Source organism: Octodon degus, unplaced genomic scaffold (genome assembly GCF_000260255.1).
Source record: "Octodon degus isolate 3935 unplaced genomic scaffold, OctDeg1.0 scaffold00178, whole genome shotgun sequence".
In the NCBI taxonomy this organism is placed as follows: domain Eukaryota; kingdom Metazoa; phylum Chordata; class Mammalia; order Rodentia; family Octodontidae; genus Octodon; species Octodon degus.
Window position 1 is genome coordinate 4,267,303 of NW_004524754.1, and position 5,453 is coordinate 4,272,755.

Genomic DNA, 5,453 nt, shown 5'->3' on the forward strand with positions numbered 1-5,453 from the left:
GCCAGTTAAACAGAAGACCCAATGCTATTATGGGCTACTGGACTCTTCTAGAATATTTTGCTGAATTTACACAACTATAATATTCAAATAACGGAACTTAGAAAAAAAGGGGTGTACAGATGAATGTTCATTTTATATCTGTGTATTCAAAGTGGTTAGGATAGATATATAGGTACATTCTCTTAATGAATAGAATGATTTGTTCTAATGGTGTTTGTAAATAGGATCTCAAGTCCAAATCTTGTACAGCAATTAACCACTAAGAAGAATATATGCAGTGTGTTAGTTATTGAAACTGTACTACCGATTTGATTTGAAACTGTCTCATTGCTGTTTATCAATAAAATTTTGAAAAAAAACCCTGAAGGACACCACACACCAAGGGGCCACCAGAACCATCCATACCTTTTTTGGCTGAAAGGCAGTGTTACTGTTAGTGGCTTCATTGTTGTCTAAGTGACCTGGCAGCCAAGAAGGGACCTCACAGGCAGGCAGGTTCGGAAGAGCTAGTGTTGGGGCAATGCAAGTCATCCTTGGTGGCTGCTGGGTAGCCTGTTAGCTGCTTCATTTTCTCAGCAGACCCAAGGGCTGGGTTATCCCAAATTACCACTCCTTATGGTGAAACATAGAGAGGTGACTTGCTGGGAGAAGAGAACACAGGGCAAAGCCCTTATTTTCTTCTTCAAAGAAAATAACAGGATGACATCACTGTCTCTCTGTGCTGCCCCCATTTCTAGTTAAAACTCAGCCTGCCAGAGGAGATGCAGGCTCCTGGAAAGGAGATGCCCAGGCAGAGAGTAGGTGTGGAGTCTGGGATATCTGTGAGCCAGGTGCAGTCAATATTTTTGCAGTGAGTAAAATAAATTTGAAATATAGTTTTTCATTGAGGACATGGTAAAGCCAGCCCCTGCCAAGATTGTTATTGCATTGAGAGAGGTTGATGACCAGTGTCCATAGGGCTTTTAAAATATTGAAAGTAGCTCATGACTCACTAATTATTTTTGCGAGAACCCCAAGTTAGGGGCAGCATGCTTTCTAAATGGCCAAGTGGTAGATAAGAAGGCTGAGTCCTTTCAGCTCCTGGGGTGTCTTGCCAGAGAAGAGAAATGCATTGAGGATAGATATCCTGGGCTCCTAAGGATTCAGTGGAGAAGTTAGGGTGGGATAAGAAGGCAATGGCAACTGGCTTTCTGGTATTATTAAGCTACAATACACAGCCTTTCATGTGCATTGACCACATGCTGCAGGACAGTGCTCTGGACATCAGCTCAGGACAAGTTCTAGAACTCCATGACCAGGAAAAATTTCAAGCAATGGGTGCAGATCACAAGACCAGGTACCAGCCACTGTGTCCATCTCTCTTCTGAGCCCAGGGGCATCAAAGAAGAAGGTCAACATGCCAGGTTCATCCCAGCACTCTGTTGGTTCCTAAAGATAGGAAAGGAATATTCCAGGTGGACAGCATCAGAAAGGAGTGTCAGCTCCGGTGTACCTAATTGTTTTTGTTAGCTAAAGGGACAACAGTTCATCTCACAGCTCTCCTTAAACTCAGCAAAACCCAAATGACTCAATTAATAGTTTCCTGATCTTTGTTGAATAGCTTTAAAAGGAGACCATCAAAACACTGACATGTCTAAAATGACTTTGGGCTTCCTTCTTCTGGGATTATCAAATGCTATTGCTGAGCCAGCTTATCTATGACCTCTCCTTGGCAGCTCACTCCCCACACCACTCATCCAATCCCTTTCTTGGCCATTTTCTGTTGTCCCCAGCTGTCAGTTTGGGAAGTGCTCATCCCTGGGGTACTGCCTTTAGGTTAAGGTCTCATACTCCACCAATTTTGTGCCAACAACTTACACTTGTTATTTAGAAAAAGTCAGATGTTCCTTTAAAAACCCTCAGAAGGGCTGAAAATTGGCATTATCCTCACTTTTCAGGTGGCAAAATCAAGACAAGTCCCATATTTTCAAGGACACACATGGACATACAATTCCACTGGAGTGGGTATTGAGCCTGGGTCATTTGTCACCCACATCAATACATCCCTAAGGTCAAGGGTTATTAAGATAGCCAAGAAGACAGTTTTGGTTAGGAGGAACCTAGCAAATGTTAGTGAAATCATGAAAGCTGTGAAGCTTGCTTCAATCTTAATTGTGCCATGTTACTGCAGACAATACACTCACACATCCATCTGGCTCAATTGATCACCTACATGTGTAGGGTGAGAACATCTGTTGGGTGAACATCAAGAATGTGCATCTTCACACCACCATAAATCTAATTAACATTAGCTTATTGATTTTTCTGTATCTTAGATTCATCTCACCACTGCTTCTTCACCTGTAGCTCTTCACCCATGCACATCACTACAGCAGCTAGAGTCTGGTCTCTGTGCAATGAATTTGTCCCTCCTGGCTGCTGTCCTTGTGCCAGGCATCCTCCTTGAGCCCAGAGCCACAGTGTTACTCTGAGGCTCACAGTCTTTCAGTGGTTCCCACTGCTGCTGGCTTCAAACTCATTCTTTTCCACTTGGCTTGCATGTTTGTGTTCCTGCCACAGCCCTTGTACTTGGCGATCCTAGAACACAATTTTTGGTGCCTCTGAGCAGACTACTCCCCCAGTCTTTAGCTTAGTTTTAGGGATTTCTCTTGTCCAAGTTGAGACCATGCCTAATTTGCACTGCCACAGTATCAATGCAAGTCTCACTGAGACTGAGTTGTGATTGTAGGTGCTTTCCCACAGTCCCCATTAGATTTCTGTGCCCTGGGGTCTTGTGAGTCACACTCAGTTGTAGTCTTGGTGCCTGACATGAGGCAGCACTCACTAGGTCCCTGAGTGACTAGGTATTCACTTGTTTATGACAGCACTGGTCTGGCAGCATCCTTGCCTGCTTGCCTCTGCCAGGCATTCTCCCACATCATAAAAGATTGGGCAGCACAAGAAGATCCCTGAGGATCATGTTGGATATTTCCTCCCAAGTATTATAAAGAACACAAGACTCACCCCAGAAGGCTCTAGCCTCATCATTGGAACACTCAATGGTATCCCCCACGCCCTTGCCAGAGTTTAGCTGAGCTTCAGCCACCCTCTCAGTGCCAAGGGAGACCAGGCTTGCAGGAGACAATTTCAGAAACCTGACAAGACACCCAGGGGACAACTGCAGAGACCTGGGGAGCTTTGCCCTGCCTGCCCTATACTTGCCAGCACTCCACTGAGTTGAGACTGCTTCTTCCACTATCTTACAAGGGAGGCAGTCCCAGGAGAGTTAAGGGGTGCTGGTGAGCCCTACTTCATGGCCCATCATCCTTGCTGTGGCCACTTCTCCCACCTTCATTGAAGTCAGGTGGTCCAAGGACAGCTATGGGACCTGGTGATCCCTGCCCCACCCTCTAATCCACCATTGCCAGAGCTCAGCTGAGTTGTGACTGTCTCTCCCACGATTGCATCACTGTAGCTCTGCTGAACTGCTGCTGAATGTCCCACCCATAGGGGGAGCCTTGATGAGCCCTACCCTGTTCCCCACTCCCCACCATCAAGAGAGCCTTGCAAAGTTTTGGCTTGTCCTCATCTTAATCAGATCCTTCTTGAGCTGCAGGTTGCCCTGCCTCACCGAGGTGGAAGCCGTGCTGAGCTCCACACAGCTCAGGCGTAGGTGAGTCTACCTGGACATCTCACTCTCATTTGAGCCTTGGTCACTGGCACCTCACCAACCTAACATTGCTGCAGAGTCAAGATGAACTTTGGGAGCTTATAAAATGACAAAAGGGAGGAGCAGAAGGTAATCTCAATCTTGAGCCCACCAAAAACAAGTCCAAGAGACAAAGTTGTAGAAGAACTTGGAAGACACACACCTCAAACTTCAAAATGATAGCAACTGAAGTAAAGAAACAAGTGACTCAAACTATGGAGCAGAAATAATCACTCAGGTAAAAAAAGCAATGAGAAAAAAAATCATGGAAGAATTGTTCAGTATATCTAAAGAAGACATAAATTAAAAAATAGAGAATAGGAAAATACTGAAAACATTGAATGAATGATACAGAAAAGAATTAGGATGCATGAAAAAGATTCAAATATATATGCAGGAGTTTAAGAATTCCACTAAGATCTGTTATTTGAATATTATAGGTGTGTAAACTCAGCAAAATATTCTAAAAGAGTCCAGTAGCCCATAATAGTATTGGGTCTTCCTCTTGACTGGCTCTGTCAGATATTGTTGACCTGAGTCCCCTACAGCTCAACATAACACCATGGCTTTACTTCTTATACTTTATTTTTATACTAGTGGTTAGGATAGATAAATAGTTACATTCTCTTAATGAATAGAATGATTTGTTCTAATGGTGTTTGTAAATAGGATATCATGTCCGCATCTTGTACAGCAATTAACCACTAGGAAGAATGTATGCAATGTGTTAATTATCGAAACTGTCCTACCAATTTGATTTGAAACTGTCTCATTGTTATTTGTTTCTCAATGAAATTATGGGGGAAAAATAAAAGAATTCCACTGAGAGGTGGAAAAAACCTTGAACAAAACTAAAGGTAGAATTTAAGACCAGGAAGATAGCACTGTAGCTAGTGAACACGAAAGGAAAGATTTCTTGAAAATAACTAGGAACTAAGAAATAACAATGCAACAGCTTCAAGATGATGCAAAGAAAAATGATGGAATGAAACAGCTGGAGTCAACAAAAATGACAGAAAAAACTATTCACAGTAATACTAGAAGATATTTTCCCAAGCATGGGAAAAAATCTGACATATAGAAGTGTCAGGCATACAGAACTCCAGTTAGCCACAATCAAAATGAATGTACACCCAGACACATAATAATCAAGATTCCAGAAAATCAGCAAAACAACAGAATATTAAAAGCTGTTAGATAACAGAAACCAATCACCTATAATGGAAAGCCCATCACAGTAGATTTCTCAACATAGATGATCAAATCAAGAAGAGTTTGGAGTGAGATATTTCAGTTACTGAAAGAAAACAACTTCCAACCTAGATTAACATACTCTGCAAAGCTACCATATTTAAGGGAGAGATAAGATTTCCATGAGAAAGAACAACTGAACAAATTTATGACAACCAAACCAATCCTACACAGTGTACTAAAAGATAATTAATTTATTTATTTACAACATGTTTGTTTGTTTTTTTTTTTTTATAAATACAATGCAGAAATGAGTTGCCTTAATTTCTTTCTGGCACAATGAAAGCTATAAACAAATGGAAAGATGTTAAATTAATAAAAATATAAACAATACATCACAGAAATAAAATGATTAGTGTTCACCCAACACAAAAACTGTGAAAATATGTGAAAATCTAAGATACAATACTATGACATGATGTTACAGCACCAAATATTCTTTTTTTTTTTTTTTTTTTTTAATAAATGTTCTTGGTGGTTGAGGCTGGGCCCTTGCACTTGCTAGGGAAGCACT